Genomic DNA, 19,680 nt, shown 5'->3' with positions numbered 1-19,680 from the left:
CTTGGTCCAAATCCAAGTACCTCAGGCTCCTACTAAATTTTCCCCAGAACCAGTACCTTTAAAGGCTGCACTCTCCCTTTCTTCAGGACACTCCTTGAAGGGTATCCCATCCACCTTCAACATCGTCTTCCCTTAGGTCACCTAAGAGCTTAACAAAAGAGGATGTGGATAGGATGATAAGAAAACTTCTCAGAATCTAGATTGGTTGTTGTTATTCTGTCTCTGTCTCCCATCAGACCTGTGAGCCTACCTACTGTACAACCCCAGCCTTTAACTCCTTCGCTGATCCACCCATTGGTTTTGGAGACATCGGATCCAAGACTTCCAAGTTTGTGTGTTTCAGATCCGAAGACTTATCCCTTTTCAACTCCGACACCTTCAGAGCCTCAGTGCAACACAGCTCAGTTCCGACCCCTGCTTCGAGGCTGGTGGGGATTGGGTTTCATCCTACATATATTTCTATGGATCCAGTGAGGTTGAGATTGGGTTCCCCCATGACTTTGGCTCACAAAGAGATTTCAGAGGGAATTGATCAAACAGTTTTCCAATACCCTGTTAGAGTCCGTGTATGCAGAGGACAAGAAGACAGTTTCTTGGCAAATGGCCACCCTCCAGTCTTTATCTAATGCTTCCATGAGACTGATTTCTCATGTCTCAGAAGATGCTTATAAAGTTGCGGGTTCAGGAATAACCATTAGAAGGCATGCCTGGATGCACTTTTGTGATTTTGTGAAGTCCTTCAAGTCTTTGTTCATAAGTGACCCTGTTGATGCATCCACCTTGTTTGGCCCTAAGGTGAAGGAGTTCTAGGAATGAGCAAGATGGGAAGACTTTATCTGCCATGGGAATCCATTTTTCTACCCTTCAGGGGACCTTCTGTCAAAATCAGAGAGGCGTCAGAAAGATGTGGTTTAGAAAGACACAAAAATTTCCTTGTGGCATGGGGATTCAAATGGAAGACACCTCCTGTGACACAGGAGGCCCTCAACACCACGGCTTCGGAGCACTTTTCTCAGAGAAGCCCTTTCAGCATTCCTGAAGGGTTACCCAACTGCTGCACTCTGGAGACAGTTGGGGGTGCTTATCCTTGCACCCACAAGTCTGGATAGCCATTAACAAAGATACATGGGTGCAAAATATAATATCCAGAGGTTATTACATAGCATTTTCCTTCTCCCACCAAAAGACAGCAAAAGAATTCCCAGTGTTCCACCCAGTCAGAGGAAACTGGCAGCTATATAAATATAAAAGTTACTAGATAAAAGAGCCATTCAGCCATTCCCACCAAACCAACAAGGATCCACAACCTACTCTAGATTATTTTTAGAGCCAAAGAAGACAGAGAATCTAAGACCAGTTCTGGATCTCAGCAGTCTAAACAATTTGTGAAGCACTCAATGTTCCGAATGGTCATGGTTCAGTCCATTCTGCCAGTCTTGTGGAAGGACAGTTGGATGTGCTCCATAGACCTCCAAATGCTTACTGTCATATCAAAATACATAGATGCTCCAGGAGATATCTACACTTCTGGCTGGGAGCCAATTACTATTAGTTCAGAGCACTGTCCTTTGGTCTTACCACAGCCCCCAGGGTGTTCACCAAGTGCATGGCAGTGGGAGTGGGTTACCTGAGATTGTAGGGATCCCAGGTGTTTCCTTATCTAGACAACTAGCTCCTATCTGTTTCTACCAAGCTTCTACTAATTCAAGCCAGGGACTACTTGCTCCATCTCTCCAGCTAGGCATTACCGTAAACTATACCAAATCATGGCTTTGCCCTAAACAAACTCTGGAGTTCATTAGTGCCTGTCTAGATAGCTGAACACAACTATCAAGTCTTCCACAAACAAGAGTGGACACTTTACAAAAGCAGGTTTTACACATCATTTTTCTTCATTCACCTCCAGCCAGATTAATCTTACAACTACTGGGTTCAGTGGTGCCTTCAATAGTTTTGGTACCCTTGGCTCACTTTCACATGAGGGTTCGACATTGGACTCTAGAGGAGCAGTGGCCAGTAAGGCACCATCCTCTGACAACACCCATTTACATCACAGATGTTTGCAAACATCACGTAGCATGGTGGATTCATGTAGAAGAATTATTTTGGGGCCATCCTTTCACTCTCCATAGCCCAAAGCAACAGTGACTACAGATGTCTCCCAGCTAGATTTTGAGAGCATTACTTAGGAAAGACAATCCAAGGTTTGTGGTCCCAGATAAAGGCCAGTCTTCAGATCAGTATCTTAGAAATGAGAGCAGTCCAATTAGCATTGCAAGCTTTTCAAAATGCCCTCCCTATAGGAATGATTGCCATGCAGATGGACATGTCAGTGGTCTGGTACATCAACAGACAGGGGGGAACCCAATCTTATCCACTGTATCAGATGGCAGTGATATTTTGTCAATGGACAATCTCTTTCAGCTGCTTTCTCTTGGCAACAGATATTCTGCAGAAAACCAACATACTAGCAGACAAACTGAGAAGGTCTGTGTTACTCCCAAACAAGTTATCTCTCAATCAGTCAGTGGCAGAAATTATATTTTGCTGATAGGATCAACTGTGCTGCGGCCTTTTTGCTTCTCCCCTCGATTCCAGGTGCAGTAGGTACTTTGCCCTGATCACTCCAAAGGGGGAGTCCTCAACACACTCTATAGTTCATGATTGGCCCTCCAGTCTACTATATGCTTTCCCTCTCACTCCTTTCATCCCCAAGTTTATTCAGAAAGCATTACAGCACAAGAGCAATGTTGTCCTGATTGCCCTATTTTGGCCTCACAAAATGTGGTTTCCTTTCCTGTGGTCTAATCTAGTTCACCCTTCCTGAGTGCTGGATCCTGTTCAGGATCTTCTGCTCACCCATCCAGTTTGCCTCAACCAGACATGCAATCTCTCAAGCTGACCACATGATTTCTCCACTGCCAGTGATGGCTAAAAACTCCAGCTTTTCTTCCGTGTTTCATTACATTTGTATGTAATCCCAAAAAGCCTCTAGCAGGAATATTTATAAGAGCAAGTAGAAAATATTTTCTATCTGGGTCCATCAGAGACAGTTAGACCCCTTTTCAGTACTTATTCCAGTGATTCTTTATTTCCTGGATTCCATCTTCAGCAATAGAGATAGTTGTTTGACAATTAAGGTGCAACTGGCTGCCATCTTAAAGTTTCACCTAGTCAAAAAAACATTCTACTCTAGCATATTTGAAGTTGTGCAAAGCTTTTCTTAAGGGTTCCTTTCTGCTTCGGCCTTCTATTAATGACCCAGTCCCTCCATGGGACCTTATGCTTATCCTGCAAGGTTTAACTCAGCCCCCCTTTTCAGCCAGAGCAGAATTAAAATAGTCATCCTAGAAAACACTTTTCCTTGTTGTCATTACATCAGCTAGATGGGTATCTCAGCTCAAGGCACTTTATTCCCAGCCACCTTACCTGATTTTTCATAAGGAAAGAGTAGCCCTTTGAGCCAACTCTTCCTTCCTGCCTAAAGTGATGACAGAAGCAAAATTTAACCAGTCAATTAACCTATCCATCTTCTTTCCAAATTTTTCTAACAAGGGAAAATACATGCTTCATTTATTGGATGTTCATAGACAGCTCAGATTATACAGTCACAGAACTAAAGAAAATCAGAATGACTGTTTGTCTCCTCTTCCAAAGCTAAGTTGGGCAATGCAGTATCAAAAGTAACCCTAGCCAGATGGCTCATTGTTTGCATTGTCTTCATTTACAAGAGTCAAGGCCTGTCATTACCCAAATATCCTAAAGCTTACTCCACCAAATCTATGCACTCATCATAACTCTGCATCTGTATTGTCTGATTTTGTCCTTCTTCAACTTCCCACTCACCAACCCCCCCTACCTTTTAACTGCCTCCCAGTATGTCCTGAGTGATATTCCTTATCAGTCTTACTATGTGGGCTCCAGGGTTTCCATTTTCTCCTTCTTCACTGTTTCACTCTTTAATAGTAGTTGTGTTTTTGCCTCAGAGGTTGTTAATGGCTGATAACTTTTTCTCATATTGTGATTAAATAGAGGGCAAACTTGACCTGTGAGGAATTATGGGTAAAGGGAAGAGCTCAAGCTATGGAGCCTAAAGTCTATCAAAGTGGCTGAGGACGGATCCAATGTCATTTCCAAGACCCATCAATTAAGGAAGGACAAAAACAGCCAACAAAGATGCAGTGTTATGGTGAGTACATAACTATAATTTATACCCTGTACTAAATGAGGTCCTCTTCATTCCAGGCTCTATTTCTTTCATTGCTACACTTAAATAACCCGTGCTGCTCTTTTTTTTTTTTTTTTTTTTTAAATATCTGGCTTTCAAGAAGGTACACCTGTTTTTCAGCTTACTTTGCTTACTTGTAGAAGAGCAAATCTTCTGAATATATCTGTAAGGATTAGCTGAATTGTCTCAGTGCTGTCCTTTAACTGGTTTCTTACATTTGTTATTGCATTTAGCATTTGGCAGTAAAAGAAGCCTGTGAATGAGAATGTTTTCTATAACATTTTGCAAAATGATCAGCATCATATTAGATACCATAATGTGTACTGTATCTTCTTTCATCTCTTCCTGTCTTTCTGTTTTTAATTTGTGTGTTCCTTCCACATTCAAAAATACGACCCAAGTTTAGTATTGCACTTTTAAAATAGCAAACCATCTATGACACTCTATTATTATTATTATTATTATATCATTATTATTATCAATTGTCATTATTCTTAGTATTATTATTATTGTTATCCTCATTGTGTGTGTGTGTGTGTGTGTGTGTGTGTGTGTAAACTGTGTTAGAGTACTGCATGTTCTGACATTATATAATAGTGTTTTTTAAACCATTTAATCAGACATAAAATAAAATTTGGCTTTGGCCTCAGATTATGGTTGAAAAGGGCCACTTACCAAGTTAAAAATAAACACTGCTCACCTTTGGTAGGTAGCTAGGCACTGGCCCTGATTCCAAAAGACTTGCTCTCAATGTAAATGACCACTTGTGCAGGTGTTTTGAAATCTGATCCCAGTGGTAAGTCTGTTTATAGATAGGCCTTATACCGAAGTACACTGAGAGCAAGTATTTCGGAATCAGGGCAGACTTGCACTTAGAGCAGCTCTTTTGGAATCTGGCCCACTGTGTGCTGTTGTTTACAGTTATGTAGGAATTGTATTTTGCTGCATGGTATTTATGACTATGTATTCTGTCTAAAATTAGACTAGACCCCCCCCCCCCGAGAAGTATGAACTCTGTTCATGTAACTTAACCACAGTGTGTAATATTCACAAAATTGAAATTAATCAGAACTGTGACTTTCATTTTTAGTGAAAATAAATTTTTCTGATCTTTTTTTTCTGAGCAATAAATGGCCTTGGACAACTATCCTTTTTGCCTGAGTAGACTATGAGAGTTAAAATACTATTTGGAGAAGAAAAAATGTATCTGATGTTGTCCTTTTCATTCTTCCTGTACCCATGGGTTCGGTTCTGACTCAGCTGCATATAGCAGACTTCAGATCCAACTGTCAAACTCCTTCCTGTAGCCATAATGCCTGTTACTCCAGATCTCGTTTGCTGCCATTATGCCCAGACGCAGGTTCTATACTATACCTTTTCTCTCTTTCCTTCCTCTCTGTTTATCACTGGCGTTAGATCTGCTACTATTTGTTACATATAGTACTTCTATTTTATTACCATAGCTGGTATTCTACTTACTGTTTTAATTAAAGTAATTCTTTTATATTACCATCGTTGGTAACATTCTCTTTCTTAAAACAAAAAAAAAAAATCACTTTTATCTTCACTTGATTGTTTAAATTTCATTGTGGTCTTTTAGGATCAAAGGAAGTTACCAGGCTAATGGCCCTAGGGCCCTTGCAAGCCTAGCCAAGTTCTACCCTTATTTCCACGATCAGCACCTTATGCCCATGTCCAGGAGAGACGCAGATGGAACCCCTGGGGTGAATTTATGGCTACCCATTTGGTCATCCAGATTGTGTTTGAAGAGGGCCAGTGAGGTGCTCTGTTTGACATGAAGTTAGAGTCTGTTCGAAAGATGTGGTAACCTCTGGGAGACATCTCTATCCCTCCAGCAGGTTCTATTAATGTCACATACCAGGTTAAGGTCTTTAGAGTCAGTGACCTGTGTACCATTTGGCATGTGGATATGCAGCATTTCCAGTAAAGCAGGGTCCGAGATTGTCTTATATGCAGTATGCAGTATGTAGTTTGTATTAAACACAATAAAGTGATAGTGATTTCAGGTGATCTGCATAGGGCAGATGCTGAAGACCTTAAAGTTTCCTTGTGAGGAACCTTTGTGGTTTCTCCAATTGCTCCAGGTGTTTAGAAAAGTACATACCAAAAGTGGCGTTGTACTCAATTATTGGCCTGATAAGGAAAGAATACTCAGAGGTTATAATTTATTTTTTTTTCTGCAGGCAATGCCCTTACTTATGAGATGAGCAATATAGAATGCCCTTCTTACCACTGACTGCGTACTTAGGGTGTTGCTATTGATGTGGTAATTAGCAGGAACATCACTCTTACTGAAAGGGATGATCATGCATTTTTTTGCATTGAGTTTAAGGCCATGACTTTGGCACCAATCATTTGTTTGTTTAAGAACCTCTTGTAGGATGTTGACATCATTTGGAGAGTCGATGACAGCTCCTGGTTTGCAGTCATCAGCCAACTTTGTCAACCACAGAACTTTAATATTTGATTATACTTCGGAGAAATAGATTCCAAACAGTAGAAGTCCCAGGACTGATCCCTGTGGAATCTCACCGGTTACAGGTCTGCTGTTGGAGGTGGATTCCCCTATTTTGACTAGATTTACTATCACATACTACTCTACTCTGTTCGAGTGTTAAGATGTCTGAATCACATGTTCGGAAATCTCAACACCGAACACAAAAAATGGCGACAGCAGCATTTTAGTAAAGTCAAAATTTCGAAAATGTCGACTTTACTGAAATGCTGCACTTCCGCTCAACATTAACAAACACTTTTGCAGGGGAGCAAGCCTGGGGCTGTGCCCCCCCCCCCCATATATGCAAACACCGAGATCCAGCATAGAAGCAATCCAACAGTACTCCAAAGTGACAAATTGCCAAATAGGAATCCAAATTGTGAATAAATTCAGGTTTATTAGATAGGTTAGCTCTTTCGGCTGTGGCACCAGCCTTCCTCAGACAATTATTTCAATAAAATCAGCTTATTATATAGTAAGCTTATACATGTTAATTAAAATCAATTATTCAATAAATATTTGTTTAATTGAATATATAAAAAACAATTATTATATAAAACCATTATATGAAAACAATTACATATGCTTAAATATAAATCCAGTCTCCAACTATAATTAAACATTGCACAATGCCCTATCTATTGTAAACTTTTAACTTTAAAATGCTCGTGATGGAAGTTGAATCATTTAAATCTGGGAATTGTATGGCATTTAGATAAACTTGCCACCAATATTCCCTTGATTCTAGAATTATTTTCCAAGGACCTTTTCTTGGAGTTGGTCGAACTTGTTCCAATACCACAAACTTGAATTTATGTGCTGGATTATGTTCTGTATGTCTATAAAGTGCATTAGTGTGTGAGTTTTTATTGATTTCATAAATATGCTCATATATACGCTGTTTTAACTTTCGTTCTGTTTTGCCTATATAAAAGACAAAACAGTATGTGCATATTCATAGGTTGATACTAGGCTATCTGCCCTAGGGCATTTATAAGCCTAGCCAGAGTGTGTTTGGCTTTTGCCACCCTTTTAGATTAGTTGACTGTGCCTCTGTCTAGTAGGGACACAGAAGAGATCCCAGGGGTAAACCTACAATCTCCCATCTACTCGTCAAGATTTCTCTTGAAGAGGGTCATTGAGGGGCTCTGCCTAACATGGATTGGGATTTTGTTCCAGAGTGAGGGGAGCCTCTGGGATATGAATCTGTCCCTCCAGGATGTCCTATTTATTTATGTGCTGAGGTTTAAGTCCCTGGAGCGTGTAGCTCTAAGAGATTTGGATTTCCTGAGGTGGAGCATGTCCATTAATTCTGGTTTGGACATGGCTTTATACATCAGGCACAGATCGCCTCTGAGTAGGCGGTAAGCAACTGAGTAGAGCTGGAGTTTCTTTAGCCTAACTGCGTAGGGCATCTGTTTGAGTCCCTTAATCCTCTTGGTGAGGTACTTTTGGGGTCTTTCCAGTTGCTGCAGGTGTCGGGTAAGGTACATCCCAAATGGGGCATTGTATTCAATTATGGGCTTGATGAGTGATGAGTAGAGGGGCACAATGACCTCTCTTGATCTAGATGTGAACCCTTTTGTGATAAGGTGGGCTATATAGAAGGTCTTTCTAACCACTTTGGCAACGTGATTGTCAAAGGATAGATTGCTATCTACTTGGGTCCCCAAATCCCTAATTACTTCTTCCGTACTTAATGGATTACCACCTATGTGGTAATTTGTGGGCAATTTGTTTTTCCCAGAGGGGATGACTATGCACTTTTTGGCATTTAGCTTTAGGCCATGGCTCTGGCACCAGTTGTCCGTCTCTGTGAGACCCTTTTGGAGGATGCTTGTGTCAGTCTACGAGTTGATTATGGCACCCAGTTTGCAGTCATCTGCGAACTTGGTCAGCCATAGTCCTCCCGTGTTAGCCTGTACCTCAGAGAAATATATACCGAACAAGAGAGGTCCCAGGACTGAGCCTTGTCGGACACCACTTGTAACTGGTTTAGAGTCTGACATGGCACCTGCAACTCTAACCATGTGGGTTCTATCCCTGAGCCAGTTTGGAACCCATCTTGTGACATAGGGGTTGATATTTAAGCTGGTGAGCTTATTTATGATGCCCGAGTGGGGTATTGTGTCGAAGGCTTTTGCGAGGTCCAGGTAGGCTATGTGGACTACCATCCCTTCATCTATGGCCTTGGTGACTGTTTCAAAGAAGTCGACCAGGTTCAAGAGGCAAGATCTGCCCTTAGCAAAGCCGAATTGGGTAGGATCCAGTGTTTGGAGGTTCCCAATGTCTTTGTTTATGAGTTCCATGATGATACGCTCCATAGCTTTGCAGACCAGGCTAGTCAGGCTTATAGGGCGATAGGTTCCGGGGTCCATTGTGGGACCACTGTTACTGTACGCTATTCCTTGGGTACATATCCTGTAGTAAGGCTGAGATTGAACAGTGACTTTATGTGAGGGTTCAGTTCTTGTTGGAGCTCGTGTAAGACGCAGCCCGGGATACCGTCCATTCCCATTGACGCTGTGTTTTTTGCTTTGGAGAGGGCAGCTCTCACCTGTGCATCTGTGATGACAGGGAGGCTACACACTGTTGGGATAGATATTTGCTCTTTTGGGGGGAAGGGGGGGAGAAGTTTGCACTGAACATGTCTGCCAGGATGTTGGCAATGTCTGTGGGTTCAGTGTATTTTTTGTCATTTTGCACTAACTCAGAGCATATCTGGGAGTTGCCACCCAGGTTCCTAACATAACTAAAGAAGGCCTTGTGATTATCTTTAGCGTCTTGTGCAATTTTTCTTTCAAAGCTGGCCTTAGATAATTTTATGAGGGATCGTAGTTTCTTGCTAGTACTGATCAGAGATGCCTTCCCTTTTTGGGATTTTGCTCTATCATGTAGTAGCTTCCTCCTTCTGTTGTATAGCTTATTTATGGCTGAGGTCCACCAGACAGGTCTCCTGCCTTTGGAGGAGTGAGTCTTGGTTTTATTTGGGATAGCACGATCCATGGATTCCTGTAGGTGTCCATAGAATGCGTTTGTAAAGGATTCTGCGGTTTGGGCCATATTTTCCACTGGCCCGGGGGCTTTGAAGGATTCCACTTCGGTTTTGAGAAGTGTGAAGTTTGCTTTTGAGAAGTTCTTTACTGTGGTTTCCTTGGCTGGGGGTGGGGACGGGATATGGATGTCCAGTGAGATTAATTTATGGTCAGATCTTACTAATGAGGGGTATACCTCTGGTATGGAACATAGAGTCCCCATGTTGGTGATGATCAGGTCCAATATGTTTTCCCCTCTTGTGGGAGTGGTGACCAGTTGTTCCATAGCATTTGAGTTTATAAATTCTAGGAACCGTTGGGTGAGGGTGTTGGGGCTTGAGCAGTGCTCCCAGTCTATGTTTGGGTAGTTGAAGTCACCCAATATGATGGTGTTTGGGGAGAACTTCATATTCTCCAGTGTTCTCAGGAAAGCTGAGTGGAGTTCCTGAGTTTGGGAGGGTGGTCTGTAGCAGGCTACAAACTGAAAGGCAGTTTTGCCCACTGTTAGTTGCACATGGATGGTCTCCGATGCTTCGTGCAGTGCCACTAACCTGGAGGTGTGGGTATCTTTGATGACTATGGATACACCCCCTCCTTTTGTGGTTCGGTCCGAGTTTTGGGACCAAAAAGCATGGTATGAGGTATAACCTGGTAGTGCTGGGGTGCTCTCAGGAGCCTTGAACCAGGTTTCTGTTACTGCACAGATATCGATATTCTCCATACTGAGGAGAGCCTCGAGTGTGTGCATCTTGAGGTTTAGACTTCTGGCGTTGAGCAGCATTACCCTTAGTTTCTGTTTCCTTGTGTTGTCTATGGAGGCGGGTTTGTCTTTTGAGCCTTGCCTAAAAAAGGCACTATGGGGGTGGCAAGAGCCTTAGCCAATATTTGAAAGCCCAGGGGTGACAGGTGCAAGCCGTCCCTAGCGAAGCAACTTGGCTTGTCGAGCATGTCATCCCAGACTGACAGACACTGGATTCCTTTTGAATGACAGCAACACTTTAGCCAATTGTTAAAATTGATCATTTTGTCTTTATACTGTGACATCATTCTTGGTGAGGGTAAGATGCTACTCAAGGTCAGGGTCATACCAGCCTGGGCTACATGATCAGAGAGCTCCTCTATGTCTCTTTTCATGTAGTCCAGGGAGGTACGTCTCAGGTCATTCACACCAGCATGGACAATGACGGAGTCATATTTGTACTTACTTTGGAGTGACCTGAGTGCTTGTGTTATGTGGCGGATCCTGGCACCCGACAGGCAGCTTACAGTGACCTTCTCCTTGTTCAGCCTGGTGAGTGGGACGTCAATGTGTAGGGTAGCGGTTGCTTGGATGTCTGCTTTGGAGGTCTCTGTTGCTTGGGCAGATTTTATTTAGAGCCTCCAAATATGTTTTTGTGTGTTTATGTGTTTGGTTTGCTGTTGCGATAGGTCTGTGTGAGACTGGATTTGTGGTGTATGGTTACTTTCTCCTCCTGACTGACTGTGCCAGTACTGAGTTGAGAGAGCTCAGCCTCCAGTTTGGCTATATAGTAGCATTTCTCACATATATTTGAGCTTGTTGGGAGGAGGAGAGGGTGGTCTGTGTACATAAGGCAGTTGTAACATTGCCTCAAGATTCCCAGATTCACCAGCTGGACTGGAGAGTAAACCCGAAACTGACTTTTGGACATGCCAGGATAGTATAAGGAACTACTTTTTGACTGATCAAAAAGGACCAATAAGGAGCCAAGTACTTAAAGGGAGTATAAGAGGGTGTAGTGCTTTAGTTTATTAGTGCTTACTTATAAGATTACTTATATGAGCAACTGCAGGGCTTTAGAATGAAAATAGATTGCTTACTTTGAGATTTAGAACAGTTCTAAGGGAAAAAGTGAAGAGCAGACTTTGTGGAGCTGAGAATAGTTTAAACCCGTTTAAGCGGCGCTGCCCAATGCTGCTCTATGCGCAAAATCGTGCAAAACCACGCAAATGCGGGTTTTAAAGCAGGGAAACTGAGAGAGATAGGAATTGACCCAAAACGGCCAATAAGCTACTAGTTTCAGGGCTGAGACCACTCCTCCAGGGACAGATAGGCTGCTCAAAGCTCCCCACTCTCACTGGTGAACAGAGAAGCTTCCTCCTATCCAAGTAAGGATATGGGCAACACAGGAAACTATACCACAGTTCGGAATTCAGCAAAACCTGAAATCTGGACTAATCTATTTCAGCAAAGGCGGGAAAAGAGAATTTTCTTTTGTTTTTTTCAGGAAACAGCAGAAAAACACACAGAAAACACTGTAAATGCTATAAACAGGCTAGCGCACTTTAGTGTGTAGCCTACAATAGTTATACAATACAAAAACGACTTAAATTGATATAAAACAAGTGCAGAAACTTTAAAAAGCAGAAGGCAAATGAAATTTAAACTTTTTAAAGCACAGATCAGTTAGAAATTCACTTTTTAGGCGGGAAAAGGCAGTCAGAGCAAAAAAAAACAGAGAAAAAATACTTAAATCTGGAAAAGTCTCTCTTGGGTCTCTCTGTTGCCTGTATCACTCTGCAGGACACCACGAGGAGCTGTGCAGAGTTGTATACTGGCGCAAAATCGTGCAAATGCGGGTTTTAAAGCAGGGAAACTGAAAGAAATAGTAATTGACCCAAAACGACCAATAAGCTACTAGTTTCAGGGCTGAGACCACTCCTCCAGGGACAGATAGGCTGCTCAAAGCTCCCCACTGTCACTGGTGAACAGAGAAGCTTCCCCCTATCCAAGTAAGGATATGGGCAACACAGGAACTATACCACAGTCCGGAATTCAGCAAAACCTGAAATCTGGACTAATCTAGTTCAGCAAAGGCGGGAAAAGAAAATATTTTTTTTTTCAGGAAACAGCAGAAAAACACACAGAAAACACTGTAAATGCTATAAACAGGCCAGCGCACTTTAGTGTGTAGCCTACAACAGTTATACAATACAAAAACGACTTAAATTGATATAAAACAAGTGCAAAAACTGTAAAAAGCAGAAGGCAAATGCAATTTAAACTTTTTAAAGCACAGATCAGTTAGAAATTCGCTTTTTAGGTGAGAAAAGGCAGTTGGAGCAAAAAAACAGAGAAAAAAATACTTAAATCTGGAAAAGTCTCTCTTGGGTCTCTCTGTTGCCTGTATCACTCTGCAGGACACCACGAGGAGCTGTGCGGAGTTGTATACAATAACAAACTTTTTAAATCACAGATTCGCTAAAAAAACTGGCGTTTTAGGTGGAACTAGTTAAGACAGCAAGAAAAGCAGAAAAGTGATAGTTAATCACTCCAAAGTCACTCTTTTGTCTCTCTGCTGCTGTAGACTCTGCAGTACACCTGGAAGGCACTTGCTGAGCGGAATACAAGTGCAAAAACTGTGCAAATTAGGTTTTTATAGCAGGGAAGTGAAAGAGATAGAAATTAGCCCAAAATGGCCAATAAACTACTAACTTCTGGGCTGAAACCACTCCTCCAGGGACAGATAGGCTGCTCAAAGCTCCCCTCTCTCACAGGTGAACAGAGAAACCTCCTTCTAGCCAGGTAAGGTAATGGCAACACAGTAACTTGTAACACAGCCCTGGATTCAGCAATAACCTGAAAACTGGACTATACTAGTTCAGAAAAGCGGGAAACAAGTATATCATTTTTTTTTCAGGAAATAGAGCAGATACAATCAAACAACACTTTACCCAATTAACCAGTTAAAAAGCTTAAAACTGAGCCCTGTTCCAGCAGTCTTCAATCAGACAAGTTTTAACTGCACAGTCCTGCCACTAGAGTACAGAGAAACCTTCTCTGAAAAAGACGGCCTGTATCAGGGCACAAGTTATACAAACAAAGCTAGATCCAGCCGGCCTGAATCTAGTCTATGCTACAGCAAACAAGGCGTACCGATTTCAGAAAGAAACAGTTCAAGTAAGCATGCGCAATAAGCCTTTAACCAGAAATTCCCAGCTCAGAAGGGCAGAATCTATCCTCTCCTCCCACAAGAGTGCAGACCACAAACCTTCTTAATGTAAAATAACTGGCCTGAAGCCCAAATTCTTAACCCAGAACTAATACACTTTTAGAATAACAGACATTGAGCCTTCAATCAGCAGTTCCCAACTTAGAAGGATGTATGCTACCTGTCCTGCCACAACAGTGCAGACCACAAACCTTCTTAATGTAAAACAACTGGTTTGAAGCCCAAGTGCTTAAACCAAGGGCCTAAGAATAACAGTTACAATTTAATCAGGCTGCTAACAAGCAGTAATAAAGGCAGCAGAATAAATTCAATTGAGTACTTTTAAGAAGAGGCAAAAGCAAAATAAGGTAATAAAGTAGGAAGAAACACAAATACAGTAAGGCCGATGAAGTGCAAAAAATTTTTTTTTTTGAGATGGAGGAAACAGAGCAGATTAAGATACAATAGGGGAATGCCCTTCCCAAGTGCTCTCACTGTACATCGCAGAGGAGATGGGACTGGTAGGAGTATCCAAAATCAAAATATGATCTCACTGTACTCAGTTGAGTGAGCAAATGAGATGGGTCCAGGAGGAGTATGCAAAAAGAGATTTACAGCAGGGGCGGGCAATTCCAAAGCCACCAAAATTTAACACCACAACTAGAACAGGAAGGGGGGGGGGACTAACTGCAGAGAGACAAAGACACACAATATTTACTGACTCAAATCTTAAATAAGTGCAGAGAAAATATACTTAAATCAGCTTGTGTCCAGTTGATATATGCAGACAAGTCTCAGTAGCCAGCAACTCGATTTAAAATGATTACTAGAAATGTAACCAACACAGATTTAATGCTAGCAGAAGCCCCCAAGCTAAGTAGCACTAACAAATGAATTTCAAAGTAGTCTAACAACTTTCAGTGAGCTCAGATAACTGCAGAGAGACAGAGACACAATATTTAGTGAATCAAAGACGCACAATATTTACTGACTCAAATCTTAAATAAGTGCAGAGAAAATATACTTAAATCAGCTTGTGTCCAGTGGATATATGCAGACAAGTCTCAGTAGCCAGCAACTCGATTTAAAATGATTACTAGAAATGTAACTAACACAGATTTTTTTTTGCTGCATACACAATGCCCATTGTGTTACAGTTATAACAGCCTGAAATGGTGATATCTATTCCCATGATTGATAACTGATCCACTTCTAAAATATAATTATAATATTTGCACATGTTGCATTTTCTCATTATTCCTTGCGTTGTTTCTACCATCTTTGAACATGCATTGCACCAATTTTTTTAAGTTACAATCTCTTTTATAGGTGATTAAAGATTGTGTGCCTAAACATTTAGTCAGATTTATATCACCTATAATGAATGTCCAATTTTTCTGGATAAGGCGGATTATGTCTGCAGAATCCTTGGTGTATGTTGTTATGAAACCTATATTGCCAAACTTATTTGTATTTGATTGTGCCTTTATTTGCACTGCATTTGGGAATGATTCCAATGACTGTGAGTGTGAGTTGGCTATACTAGCTTTTCTTAATAAAGGCTTATAAAACCCTATGTTTCTTTTGTGCACTACTACAGCGATGATACTATCCACAAATTGCTTAGGGTAATCCCTGTTCAAAAACATATCACCAATGTACTGACATTCTTCCATAAAATCATCTATGTCAGTGACCATTCAAGCTGCACGAACCATTTGCCCCTTTATGACTGCTTTTTTCACATGTTTCGGATGATTGCTGGTGAAGTGTAAAAACTTATTGGAATAGGTGTTTTTCCTATATATACCAGCTTTTAAATAACATTGTAATGTGTTTTTAGTTAACAAAACATCTAAATATGATATCCTGTCTTGTCCCACTTCATGTGTGAATTTCAAAAAGTCAGTGCAATTGTTTATGAATTGCATAAACTCATCTATAACATCTATTCCATTCCATATGAAAAAAAGTTCATCCAAAAAACGGCAATACATTTGTACATGTTGCATATAGTGTGACTGGAATAAATAATTATATTCCCACACGGCCATAGCTACATTGGCATACAATGTGCCCACTGGAGAGCCCATTGCTACCCCTTTGATTTGTTTGAAGTAATGACCATCATGGTATAGATAATTATTGGTTAAAACCAGTTGCAACAGATGTGATAAAGTATTGATGTCATCCTGGGCTATAACCATTATTTCTGTAAAAAAATCAGTGAACCATTCCAAACCTATATCTTGAGGTATGCATATAAAAAGATCTTTAACGTCCACTGTAATGAATTTGATATTTTCAATATTAGAGATTTGTAACATGTTAACCTTTGAAAGGAAATCCCAGGAATCATGACAAATATGCTGTAATCAAACACTTTTTCTTTCAATTGCATATCTATATACTTTGCCATAAAATATGTTTTTGAGCCCCTAGCATCCACAATTAGTCGTAAAGGTGGATTTTCTAGATCCTTGTGAATTTTGGGAGCTCAGAAAATTATTGGTATTTTAGGGTTTTGCACATGCATATATGCATGGGCCTCTCTAGTTATTTGCCCTTGCATAAGCATGTCCTCCAAATAGTAATCAATTCTGGCATTTGAAATATTGATTTCATTAATAGAGGCTTCAATATATGCATCTTCATACAATATTTGCAAGGTGAGCTGATTATAATCCATAGCATTCATTATTACCAGCCCACCTCCTTTGTTTGGCTGCATAATTCGTAAATCACCTCTTAGTTTCAAACCATTTAACATATTTTGTTGTTGCTTAGTGATGTTACTTTCATAATATTTAGTTTTTTGTTGCAATTGGTGCCTGAAATCTAATTCACACATTTCTTCAAATAACTTTATTTTAGGATGTAAGGCAGGATTAAAGCTGCTGGGGATGTGCAATGGATTATTTTATGTTGCTGCAGCATCCTGAAATATTACAGCTAAATTAATTTTTCTAGTAAATAACTTCAGTTCTGTTATTAAATGAGTAATTTTTTGCCCGCCTCTTCAGTATAAATGTACATCCTTTACTAAAAATATTAGCATGTTCAACATTCAAAGCTGCATCACTATAATTTTTTTTTCTGCAGGCAATGCCCTTACTTATGAGATGAGCAATATAGAATGCCCTTCTTATCACTGACTGCGTACTTAGGGTGTTGCTATTGATGTGGTAGTTAGCAGGAACATCACTCTTACTGAAACTGATGATAATGCATTTTTTTGCATTGAGTTTAAAGCCATGACTTTGGCACCAATAATTTGTTTGTGTAAGAACCTCTTGTAGGATGTTGACATCATTTGGAGAGTCTATGACAACTTCCGGTTTGCAGTCATCAGCAAACTTTGTCAACCACAAAACCTTAATGTTTGATTATACTTCGGAGAAACAGATTCCAAACAGTAGAAGTTCCAGGACTGATCCCTGTGGAACCTCACTGGTTACAGGTCTGCTGTTGGTGGTGGATTCCCCTATTTTGACTAGCTTTACTATCACATACTACTCTACTCTGTTCGAGTGTTAAGCTGTCTGAATCACATATTCGGAAATCTCAACAGCGAACACAAAAAATGTCGACGGCAGCATTTTAGTAAAGTAAAAATTTTGAAAATGTCGACTTTACTGAAATGCTGCACTTCCGCTCAACATTAACAAACACTTTTGCAGGGGGGCAAGCTTGGGGTTGTGCCCCCCCCCCATATATGCTAACTCTGAGATCGCACTACAGTGAGGGAAAGGGTATATTTCCCAATCACCACTATAGTGCGATCTGCACCACAATGCCGAACTTTACAACAGCCAATGCTCGCTATTGTGAGGTTCTTGTGGCATTCGTAATTTCAGTTCAGCCGAAGGCAGTTTCGCACAAATGTCAATCGCACAAAGTGCGATCAGCAAAGAGATTGTAAGCCTTTTTACTATAGGTGTTCTATCAGCGAGCCAGTTAGTGACCCATCTAACAGTATAAGGGTTGGTACCTAGCTGGGTGAGTTTGTCAATGATGCCTGAGTAGGGCATAGTGTCAAAAGCCTTGGCTAAGTCTAGGTAGGCTATATGCACAGATTACCTCTTGTCCAGGACCTTTGTGACTTTCTCAAAGAAGTCCACCAGGTTTAACAGGCGTGATTTCCCTTTGACAAATCCAAACTGAGTAGAGTCAAGTGTTGGGAGATTACCTATATCTTTTTTGATAAGGTCCATGATGATTTGCTCCATGTCCTTGCAGATAAGGCTAGTCAGGCTAATAAGTCTGTAGTTTCTGGGATCAGTGGAAACACCACCTTTGTGCAAGGGAGTAATGGTGGCCGTTTTCCATTCAGCTGGGATGAAGCTAGTGTTTAGACTATGATTGAAAATGGTAACAAATGGTGTTGCTAATTCTTGTTGGAAACCAGGTAGAACACCACCCAGGATGTTATCAGGTCCCATAGATGCTGTGTTTTTGGCCTTAGGGAGGACATTTACAACCGGCTCTTTAGAGATACAAGGTAGGGGACAAGTGGAAGGGATGTCATGGAGTATGTGTGGCAGGGACAGGGGAGTGAAGTTTTCACAGAATCTGTCAGCCAACAGGTTAGCTATGTACACAGGCTCAGGATATGTGCTATAATTAACTACCAGTTTGGCACAAATATGGGGCCTTTACTTTTAGGTTATGGATGTAACTAAAGAATGTCATAGGTTCATAGGTTCATACGTTGGTACTAGGCTATCAGCCCTAGGGCCTCTACAAGCCTAGCCATAACAATTCCCTGGCTATTTCTTCCCACATTATTTACTTTCCTGGACCCCTGTCTAGCAGGGCGACTGACGTGATCCCTGGGGTGAATTTCCTTTCTCCCATCCAATCGTCAAGGTTCCTCTTGAAGAGGTCCAAAGAGGCACTCTGCTTGACATGTATGGGCAATCTATTCCAGAGTCTGGGGAGTCTCTGGGTCAGGAACCTATTCCTCCAGCATGTTTTGTTTATTGTGATGACAAGGTTTAGATCCCTGGAGCATGTAGCTCTGAGGGATTGGGATTTCTTTAAGTGTAGCATGTCCAACAGCTCTGGGTTTGACATGGCCTTGTATGTTAAGCAGAGATCGCCTCTGAGTAGACAATATGCGACAGAGTATAGCTGGAGTTTTTTAAGGCGGTCAGCGTAGGGCATCTGCTTTAGGCCTGTGATTCTTTTAGTGAGGTATTTCTGAGGTCTGTCTTAGTTGAGCAAGCTAATTTGGATTCATAGTTGCTTTGGAGGACTTCACAAGAAGTCTTATTTGCTTGCTTAAGCTGAGAAATGAGTATTGCCCGTTTAGAGCTCTCCCCCTCTTACTCTGGGGTGCTGTCCACAGCCTTGAACCATGTCTCCATGACTGCACAAATGTGGGGCTTAAGTAAAAGAAGAAATAACCCTTTTAACTCAAGCCAGCCAATAAAGATGCTCTCTCTAAGCTTTAGTCCAATCACCCCCAATTAGAAGGGACCCAGGCAGCACTCTCTTCCCACAAGGGTGCAGAAGTGCCTTCAGCAACAAGGATGGCTTGAATTTGATGCTCAGAAGTTACAAAACAGACCCAGAAACAGCAGCCCTGGAAATGGCTATGCTACAACTGAACTAGTACATTATACAGTAAAATGTGGCAAAACAGTTCAGACAATAAAAATAGGCAGTAGAATGCAAATACAAATTAAAAGTGAAATATAAGAGCAAAACAGGTACTTATAGTTAGTTGGAAGCAACAGATGCCTCAGATCTTTCAGTTTCTCAATGAAGATCTGTTTTTAATGCTCAAGTGATACCAAGCAGTCTAGACTCAGCAAGTCTGAATTTGGCCTATGCTATAAAATGCAGCAGTACTAGAAATTCAAAGTGCATAAATTCACGATCACATCAGCAAAAACAGTTTATATAAAGCAGCAATTCACCAGCAATTCCCAGTTTAGAAAGGTG

General features: G+C 41.1%; 1 protein-coding gene across 1 annotated transcript in view; it reads left to right on the top strand.

Annotated features, from left to right (window-relative positions):
* Positions 1–19,680, top strand: part of CAPS2 (calcyphosine 2) — a 2,181,571-nt gene that overhangs the window by 360,634 nt on the left and 1,801,257 nt on the right. The window lies entirely within an intron of this gene.

The sequence above is a fragment of the Protopterus annectens genome, chromosome 11.part0 (assembly GCF_019279795.1).
Source record: "Protopterus annectens isolate FY-2018-M chromosome 11.part0, PAN1.0, whole genome shotgun sequence".
NCBI lineage: Eukaryota > Metazoa > Chordata > Ceratodontiformes > Protopteridae > Protopterus > Protopterus annectens.
Note: the sequence above shows the minus strand (reverse complement) of the source record. Positions and strands in the feature narration are given on the sequence as shown.